We start from the raw sequence: 11,131 nt of genomic DNA, 5'->3' as shown, positions 1-11,131 counted from the left end.
AGACCCATAGGTCTCTCCTGAACTATAGCAAACATGGAACAGATCTCACCACTGCTAGGTGTTCTTAATCCTCCCAAATGTTCCCTTTCTCTGGAAGGTTTGCTTCTAACATATAGATTGTGTTTTGTTAATATCGAACTTCTGGGGGCGTATCCGAACAGCGTACCCAACAGGACCCATTCTCTGCAAGCTCTGAATAGGATCCTCTTTAATCCGCCGATTATAGAGCTATAACAGCAAAATCATCTACACCATTCTACAAATAACAGTATGTGGGGTTTTTTTTCCCCAGCTTATGAATGCTGTTTTAATGACTCCAGGGCCACAGATCGGCAGTTTAAGACCTAAGGATTCGGCCTAGATCTAGGTAATGACCACCCCCGGACTCACAGGGTTACCAGTGTTGGCAGAGGATACCTGCCTTACTGAACTTATCTCCAACACCGAACAGTACAACATCTTAATCATCAAGAGCTCCCAGTCATGAAAATAATTATGCCACCCGATCCAGCACTACACGTAACATCTGAGCCACCATCAGAAGCAAAAGAAAACTTCCCCAAAATCATTCCACAGGCCCTTAAGGGCACAAAGCAACCTTACTTGCAGGGAAACTTCCAGGTTGAATCTTGCCGCGGATCACCTTCAGACGGCAGTGGACGAATAACACTCAGTCTTTCACATACTATAAACTGGGTAGGCATACCCTTCATAAGTGACTCACTAATCATTATAAAAAGGCGCACATGGTATTTATCTAACATAACTGCCCAAATGATCACAAATTTTGAAGAGGGTTAAAGATCACTCTTTATCTGCAATACTATCATTGCCCGTTGCGGTAACTTCTAGATATAGATTACTAAAGACTCCTGTTCCTAGTATTAGTTACCTATAGAAAATATTATAAATAGCTTTATATGAGATTAACCTCGTTTACCTGATGTTTATGTTGTGTACATTAAGACTATGAGGCTGATTTAATAAGGGCCGAATAACCCCTAATCACCCTGATCCTGCACGAGCCTTCAGGCTCGCTAGAAACAGCAGTTAAGAAGCAGCGGTCTTAAGACCGCTGTTTCTTAACTTGCCTGCCCCCTCTGAGGCGGCGGACAGCAATCAACCCAATTGGGTTGATTGACACCCCCTGCTAGAGGCCAATTGGCCGCAAATCTGCAGGGGGCGGCATTGCACATGCAGTTCACCAGAACTGCTTGTGCAATGTTAAATGCCAACAGCATATACTGTCAGCATTTAGAGATGTCGGGCGGACATGATTCGCTACAGAGAATCATGTCCTCCGCCATTTGATAATTCGGCCCCATAGAGGTTCTCCACTTGCATTAGATATATAGAACCCTTAATACAGGGACGAATGTTTCAAGATATATGCTTATTTATATTTTAGTTAACCCCTTTCCTCAATATCAGTCTTGTTAATTATAACTTAGGAGATGTTACTTTAATACTGTTTTTGCCTCAGCTTTATACCCTGTATCTCCATACAAGCTACACGTTAAATGCACAAAGAGCTGCAGGGTGGACAGAAAGATTGTTATATTTTGTACCAACACTGAAATAACATCTAAGATAGCTTATACAATTAACATATATTCTGATCCATGTCCAGCGGCCGTGGCTGTGGGAGGGGCAAAACAATATACACCATACATGTATAATATGTCATCTTTAGGCACCAGGTCAGATGTTAACAACTGATATATCACAACAGCAAATTTGGAGAAAAATGTTTCCTTTATCTCTAGTCATGAAGCTACGGTAGTCTACCTTTCTTTCCCACTTGCCATTTTTTTTTTTATTATCGCGTATGTCACTTGTCAATGTTTAAGAAGGCTACATTTACAAGGTGTTTTTTTTATTTTAGAACAGTTATCAATGGCCTCCGTTTGACCTTAATTTCTATTTAACACACTTTAACAGTTTTTTTTAGTGTTTTTAGTATAACCATACATCAGACCTTACCTTTATATTATCCCTATTTTTCACTAACGTTCTTATAACCTAAGACCCAAGAGTGGTTGATTTTGATTTTGACAGGAACAAAAATGAGAACAACTACTTTGTTTGTTTACACTCGGCTAGATTACGAGTTGCGCGTTAGGCTTAAAAAGCAGCGTTAAGAGGTCCTAACGCTGCTTTTTAACGCCCGCTGGTATTACGAGTCTTGAAGATACAGGCTCACCGCTCACTTTTTTGGCCAGACTTGGAAATACTGCAAATCCACTTACGTAAATTGCGTATCCTATTTTTTCAATGGGACTTGCAAAGCACCGGTATTACGAGTCTACCAAAAATTGAGCGGTACACCCTCTCCTGTCAAGACTGGTACCTCATTTTAAAGTCAGTAGTTAAGAGTTTTACACTACAACGCTGTAGCATAAAACTCTTAACTAAAGTGCTAAAAAGTACACTAACACCCATAAACTACCTATTAACCCCTAAACCGAGGCCCTCCCGCATCGCAAACACTTAAAAAAAAATTTTAACCTCTGATCTGCTGAACCGGACATCGCCGCCACTATAATAAATATATTAACCCCTAAACTATCGCACTCCTGCCTCGCAAACATTAGTTAAATATTATTAACCCCTAATCTGCCGTCCCTAGCATCACCGACACCTACCTACATTTATTAACCCCTAATCTGCCATCCCCAACGTCGCCGACACTATACTAAAGTTATTAATCCCTAAATCTAATTCTAACCATAACACCCCCTAACTTAAATATAATTAAAAGAATTTGAAATAAATATTCCTATCATTAACTAAATTATTCCTATTTAAAACTAAATACTTACCTATAAAATAAATCCTAAAATAGCTACAATATAACTAATAGTTACATTGTATCTAGCTCAGGATTTATTTTTATTTTACAGGCAAGTTTGTATTTATTTTAACTAGGTAGAATAGTTACTAAATAGTTATTAACTAATAGTTACATTGTATCTAGCTTAGGGTTTATTTTTATTTCTTTCATGTAATTAGCAAGAGTCCATGAGCTAGTGACGTATGGGATATACATTCCTACCAGGAGGGGCAAAGTTTCCCAAACCTCAAAATGCCTATAAATACACCCCTCACCACACCCACAAATCAGTTTTACAAACTTTGCCTCCTGTGGAGGTGGTGAAGTAAGTTTGTGCTAGATTCTACGTTGATATGCACTCTGCAACAGGTTGGAGCCCGGTTTTCCTCTCAGCGTGCAGTGAATGTCAGAGGGATGTGAAGAGAGTATTGCCTATTTGAATTCAATGATCTCCTTCTACGGGGTCTATTTCATAGGTTCTCTGTTATCGGTCGTAGAGATTCATCTCTTACCTCCCTTTTCAGATCGACGATATACTCTTATATATACCATTACCTCTACTGATTCTCGTTTCAGTACTGGTTTGGCTTTCTACTATATGTAGATGAGTGTCCTGGGGTAAGTAAGTCTTATTTTTGTGACACTCTAAGCTATGGTTGGGCACTTTTATATAAAGTTCTAAATATTTGTGTTTAAACATTTATTTGCCTTGATTCAGGATGTTCAATATTCCTTATTTCAGACAGTTAGTTTCATTATTTGGGATAATGCATTTGAATAATCATTTTTTTCTTACCTTAAAATTTGACTTTTTCCCTGTGGGCTGTTAGGCTCGCGGGGGCTGAAAATGCTTCATTTTATTGCGTCATTCTTGGCGCGGACTTTTTTGGCGCGGACTTTTTTGGCACAAAAAAAATTCTTTGTTATTTCTGGCGTCATACTTGTCACCGGAAGTTGCGTCATTTTTTACGTTTTTGCGCAAAAAATGTCGGCGTTACCGGATGTGGCGTCATTTTTGGCGCTAAAAGCATTTAGGCGCCAAATAATGTGGGCGTCTTTTTTGGCGCTAAAAAATATGGGCGTCATTATTGTCTCCACAATATTTAAGTCTCATTGTTTATTTGCTTCTGGTTGCTAGAAGCTTGTTCACTGGCATATTTTCCCATTCCTGAAACTGTCATTTAAGGAATTTGATCAATTTTGCTTTATATGTTGTTTTTTCTATTACATATTGCAAGATGTCTCAGATTGACCCTGAATCAGAAGATACTTATGGAAAATCGCTGCCTGATGCTGGACCTACCAAAGTTAAGTTTATTTGCTGTAAACTTGTGGTATCTGTTCCTCCAGCTGTTGTTTGTAATGAATGTCATGACAAACTTGTTAATGCAGATAATATTTCCTTTAGTAATGTTACATTACCTGTTGCTGTTCCATCAACAGCTAATACTCAGAGTGTTCCTGTTAACATAAGAGATTTTGTTTCTAAATCCATTAAGAAGGCTATGTCTGTTATTCCTCCTTCTAGTAAACGTAAAAGGTCTTTTAAAACTTCTCATTTTTCAGATGAATTTTTAAATGAACATCATCATTCTGTTTCTGATAATGATTCCTCTGTTTCAGAGGATTCTGTTTCAGAGGTTGATGCTGATAAATCTTCATATTTATTCAAAATGGAATTTATTCGTTCTTTACTTAAAGAAGTTTTAATTCCATTAGAAATAGAGGATTCTGGTCCTCTTGATACTAAATCTAAATGTTTAAATAAGGTTTTTAAATCTCCTGTAGTTATTCCAGAAGTTTTTCCTGTCCCTGATGCTATTTCTGAAGTAATTTCCAGGGAATGGAATAATTTGGGTAATTCATTTACTCCTTCTAAACGTTTTAAGCAATTATATCCTGTGCCATCTGACAGATTAGAGTTTTGGGACAAAATCCCTAAGGTTGATGGGGCTATCTCTACTCTTGCTAAACGTACTACTATTCCTACGGCAGATAGTACTTCCTTTAAGGATCATTTAGATAGGAAAATTGAATCCTTTCTAAGAAAAGCTTACTTATGTTCAGGTAATCTTCTTAGACCTGCTATATCTTTAGCGGATGTTGCTGCAGCTTCAACTTTTTGGTTAGAAGCTTTAGCGCAACAAGTAACAGATCATATTTCTCATAGCATTGTTAATCTTCTTCAACATGCTAATAATTTTATTTGTGATGACATCTTTGATATCATTAGGGTTGATGTCAGGTATATGTCTCTAGCTATTTTAGCTAGAAGAGCTTTATGGCTTAAAACTTGGAATGCTGATATGTCTTCTAAGTCAACTTTGCTTTCCCTTTCTTTCCAGGGTAATAAATGATTTGGTTCACAGTTGGATTCTATTATTTCAACTGTTACTGGGGGGAAAGGAACTTTTTTACCACAGGATAAAAAATCTAAAGGTAAATTTAGGTCTAATAATCGTTTTCGTTCCTTTCGTCACAATAAGGAACAAAAGCCTGATCCTTCCCCTACAGGAGCGGTATCAGTTTGGAAACCATCTCCAGTCTGGAATAAATCCAAGCCTTTTAGAAAGCCAAAGCCAGCTCCCAAGTCAACATGAAGGTGCGGCCCTCATTCCAGCCCAGCTGGTAGGGGGCAGATTACGATTTTTCAAAGAAATTTGGATCAATTCGATTCACAATCTTTGGATTCAGAACATTGTTTCAGAAGGGTACAGAATAGGCTTCAAGATAAGGCCTCCTGCAAGAAGATTTTTTCTTTCCCGTGTCCCAGTAAATCCAGTGAAGGCTCAAGCATTTCTGAAATGTGTTTCAGATCTAGAGTTGGCTGGAGTAATTATGCCCGTTCCAGTTCTGGAACAGGGGCTGGGGTTTTACTCAAATCTCTTCATTGTACCAAAGAAGGAGAATTCCTTCAGACCAGTTCTGGATTTAAAAATATTGAATCATTATGTAAGGATACCAACATTCAAAATGGTAATGATAAGGACTATTCTGCCTTTTGTTCAGCAAGGGCATTATATGTCCACAATAGATTAACAGGATGCATATCTGCATATTCCGATTCATCCAAATCACTATCAGTTTCTGAGATTCTCTTTCCTAGACAAGCATTACCAGTTTGTGGCTCTGCCGTTTGGCCTAGCAACAGCTCCAAGGATTTTTACAAAGGTTCTCGGTGCCCTTCTGTCTGTAATCAGAGAACAGGGTATTGTGGTATTTCCTTATTTGGACGATATCTTGGTACTTGCTCAGTCTTCACATTTAGCAGAATCTCATACGAATCGACTTGTATTGTTTATTCGAGAACATGATTGGAGGATCAATTTACCAAAAAGTTCATTGATTCCTCAGACAAGGGTAACCTTTTTAGGTTTCCAGATAGATTCAGTGTCCATGACTCTGTCTCTGACAGACAAGAGACGTCTAAAATTGGTTTCAGCTTGTCGAAACCTTCAGTCTCAATCATTCCCTTCGGTAGCCTTATGCATGGAAATTCTAGGTCTTATGACTACTGCATCGGACGCGATCCCCTTTGCTCGTTTTCACATGCGACCTCTTCAGCTTTGTATGCTGAACCAGTGGTGCAGGGATTATACAAAGATATCTCAATTAATATCTTTAAAACCGATTGTACGACACTCTCTGACGTGGTGGACAGACCACCATCGTTTAGTTCAGGGGGCTTCTTTTGTTCTTCCAACCTGGACTGTGATTTCAACAGATGCAAGTCTGACAGGTTGGGGAGCTGTTTGGGGGTCTCTGACAGCACAAGGGGTTTGGGAATCTCAGGAGGTGAGATTACCGATCAATATTTTGGAACTCTGTGCAATTTTCAGAGCTCTTCAGTCATGGCCTCTTCTAAAGAGAGAGTCGTTCATTTGTTTTCTTTTATGTAATTAGCAAGAGTCCATGAGCTAGTGACGTATGGGATATACATTCCTACCAGGAGGGGCAAAGTTTCCCAAACCTCAAAATGCCTATAAATACACCCCTCACCACACCCACAAATCAGTTTTTACAAACTTTGCCTTCTGTGGAGGTGGTGAAGTAAGTTTGTGCTAGATTCTACGTTGATATGCGCTCTGCAACAGGTTGGAGCCCGGTTTTCCTCTCAGCGTGCAGTGAATGTCAGAGGGATGTGAAGAGAGTATTGACTATTTGAATTCAATGATCTCCTTCTACGGGGTCTATTTCATAGGTTCTCTGTTATCGGTCGTAGAGATTCATCTCTTACCTCCCTTTTCAGATCGACGATATACTCTTATATATACCATTACCTCTACTGATTCTCGTTTCAGTACTGGTTTGGCTTTCTACTACATGTAGATGAGTGTCCTGGGGTAAGTAAGTCTTATTTTCTGTGACACTCTAAGCTATGGTTGGGCACTTTTTTATAAAGTTCTAAATATATGTGTTTAAACATTTATTTGCCTTGATTCAGGATGTTCAACGTTCCTTATTTCAGACAGTCAGTTTCATATTTGGGATAATGCATATGAATAAATCATTTTTCTTACCTTAAAATTTGACTTTTTTTCCTGTGGGCTGTTAGGCTCGCGGGGGCTGAAAATGCTTCATTTTATTGCGTCATTCTTGGCGCGGACTTTCTTGGCGCAAAAATTTTCTTGTCATTTCCGGCGTCATACGTGTCGCCGGAAGTTGCGTCATTTTTTTGGCATTTTTTTTTGCGCCAAAAAATGGCCGCGTTACTGGATGTGGCGCCATTTTTGGCGCCAAAAGCATTTAGGCGCCAAATAATGTGGGCGGCTTTTTTGGCGCTAAAAAATTTGAGCGTCATTGTTGTCTCCACAATATTTAAGTCTCATTATTTATTGCTTCTGGTTGCTAGAAGCTTGTTCATTGCCTTTTTTTTCCCATTCCTGAAACTGTCATTTAAGGAATTTGATCATTTTTGCTTTATATGTTGTTTTTTCTATTACATATTGCAAGATGTCTCAGATTGACCCTGAATCAGAAGCCACTTCTGGATAAACGCTTAACTGAGTTTCAGTTCTACCAAAGCTAAGTTCATTTATTTTAAATGTTATAAATGTTTATCTTTAGCTATGGTTTGTAATAAGTTATAATGATATACTTTTACATGCAGAATCCATTAGTATTTATGCTTTATATATTTCCATTCTTACATCTTATGTACAAGAAATATTTAGATTTATAAGAAATATTTTTCTGATTCTATTTTAAAGGCTTTGTCTGACTTCATGCCTTCTGATAAAATTTTTAGGTCTTTTTCACTTCTTTTTTAATTATTGAAGTTTCAAATGACCAACAACATACTGAGTTATCCTTCTCTGATGATGTTTTTACTCTTTCAGACATTTTCTTCATCAGATATTGACAATAACAAATCTACTTTTTTATTATTTTTCTATTATTAAAGTACATTTGTTCTTTGTTGAAAAGGTGTTGATTATTTTGGATATTAAGGTAACTAGTTCTTTAAGACTAGCTGACACTATTTCTGCCTATTTATTTCTTCTGTGTTTTCAGAGGTTTTCTTTCCATTTCCCCATTCTAGGGAATGGAATAGGCTGAGAATTTTCTTTTATTCCTTCTTCGAAGGTTTTAAACTATATTCTTTGCAAGCAGTTAAATTCAATTTGGAGGGTTCTCCAATTTATTGGGGCTATCTCTACTTCTACTAATTATGCTATTGTTTCTATAGCAAAATAGTATTTATTTTCCTTTAGATAGTTGTATCTTATTTATGGAAAATTATTTAGTTTCAGGTACTTTTCTTGGTCCTGTGATTTATTTGGATATTGCAATTGCTTCATTTTTTCTGTTTACTTTAAGATCAAGTATCAGATTATGATTTATTTTAGCATTGTTAAGGGACAACATTTACTAGACTAGGTGCTGTTGCATTTGTCTTGTTGTTTTGCATTTATTGATTATGCAAGTCCACTGTATTGACTGGTCCTTTAAACTGGACTATCATGCTAATAATTTCATTTGTGTCTTCATTTTATTGAATATTTTCGCAAATGAGGGTTAATCTATGTCTTTAGCTATTTTAGCTAGAAGAATTTTGTGATTTTTAAAAAAAAAATAAAAAAATCCATATTTCTTTTGTTCTAAGATAATCAATTATTTGTTTTATAATTGGATTCAATTCTTAACTGTTACTCTGGGCTTCAAGATTGAGTTCTAAGACTAAAACTTTAAGCTTATACTAGTTTGGTTGTTCTTATTAAGGAACGAATTCCTGAGTTCTTTCCCAAGTAACATGTTTATAATTGGGGTTCGAAATCAGCTCCCTAATATTGCGATGTACATGCCGTATTCCAGCTTGGCTGGTAAGGGGCAGGTTAAGACTTCTTTGAAATTTATTTGGTTCTATTTTGTCCAAATTTCTTTGATTTTATTCCAGTAAGGCTAACACTTTCTTTAAGTGTGTTTCTGTCCTATATATTTTGGGTACTGTTGAAGCATGGCTGGGCACCCATGGGGTTCAAGTGCTGCTCAGACCTGGAATCTTCTGGGGTATTTCTTCCAGTTCCTTTTTTAGGAACCGGGTTTGGAGTTTTATTCAAACTATTTTGCCTTTTTATGGTCATTGATAGCATTATTTGTTTTCATTAGATACAATAAATGCATATTTTCATTTTTCTGTTTTCATTCAGATTATTTTCTGAGGATGCGGAATCTCATATGATTCACTTGCTCTTCAGGACATAGTTAGAGGATCTTTTTTTCGAAAGCTCTTGATTCCTCACACAAGGGTCACTTTTTTTAGGTTTCCAGATAGTTTGTGTCACTGTCTTTGTCTCTATCAGACAAGGGATAATTCTATTAGGTTCCGTCTGTCGGTACCTTTAGTCTCTATTATTTCCTTCAGTTGCTATATATGCACAGAAGTTTTAGGTCTTATGGCCACAGCATTGGATTCAATTCCCTTTGCTCATTTTCACTAGAAAGAACCTTTCCCGTCTTTTATGAGTGTTGTTTCTTCTAGAACATGGTTGGAGGATCAATTTACCAAAAAGTTTGTTGATTCCTCAGATAAGGGTAACCTTTTTAGGTTTCCTGATAGATTCAGTGTCCTTGACTCTGTCTCTGACAGACAAGAGACGTCTGAAATTGGTTTCAGCTTGTCGAAACCTTCAGTCTCAATCTTTCCCTTCGGTAGCCTTATGCATGGAAATTCTAGGTCTTATGACTGCTGCATTGGACGCGGTCCCCTTTGCTCGTTTTCACATGCGACCTCTTCAGCTCTGTATGCTGAACCAGTGGTGCAGGGATTATACAAAGATATCTCAATTAATATCTTTAAAACCGATTTACGACACTCTCTGACGTGGTGGACAGACCACCATCGTTTAGTTCAGGGGGCTTCTTTTTGTTCTTCCAACCTGGACTGTGATTTCAACAGATGCAAGTCTGACAGGTTGGGGAGCTGTTTGGGGGTCTCTGACAGCACAAGGGGTTTGGGAATCTCAGGAGGTGAGATTACCAATCAATATTTTGGAACTCCGTGCAATTTTCAGAGCTCTTCAGTCATGGCCTCTTCTAAAGAGAGAGTCGTTCATTTGTTTTCAGATGGGCAATGTCACAACTGTGGCATATGTCAATCATCAAGGAGGGACTCACAGTCCTCTGGCTATGAAAGAAGTATCTCGAATTCTGGTATGGGCGGAATCCAGCTCCTGTCTAATTTCTGCGGTTCATATCCCAGGTATAGACAATTGGGAAGCGGATTATCTCAGTTGCCAAACGTTACATCCGGGCGAATGGTCTCTTCACCCAGAGGTATTTCTTCAGATTGTTCAAATGTGGGGACTTCCAGAAATAGATCTGATGGCTTCTCATCTAAACAAGAAGCTTCCCAGGTATCTGTCCAGATCCAGGGATCCTCAGGCGGAGGCAGTGGATGCATTGTCACTTCCTTGGAAGTATCATCCTGCCTATATCTTTCCGCCTCTAGTTCTTCTTCCAAGAGTAATTTCCAAGATTCTATAGGAGTGCTTGTTTGTTCTGTTGGTGGCTCCAGCATGGCCTTACAGGTTTTGGTATGCGGATCTTATCCGGATGGCCACTTGCCAACCGTGGACTCTTCCGTTAAGACCAGACCTTCTATCACAAGGTCCTTTTTTCCATCAGGATCTCAAATCCTTAAATTTGAAGGTATGGAGATTGAACGCTTGATTCTCAGTCATAGAGGTTTCTCTGACTCTCTGATTAATACTATGTTACAGACTCGTAAATCTGTATCTAGGAAAATATATTATCTGGAAGATTTACATTTCTTGGTGTTTTTCTCATCATTTTTCT

This window comes from Bombina bombina, chromosome 1, assembly GCF_027579735.1.
Source record: "Bombina bombina isolate aBomBom1 chromosome 1, aBomBom1.pri, whole genome shotgun sequence".
NCBI classification, from domain to species: Eukaryota; Metazoa; Chordata; class Amphibia; order Anura; family Bombinatoridae; genus Bombina; species Bombina bombina.
This window is presented reverse-complemented; position numbering follows the sequence as displayed.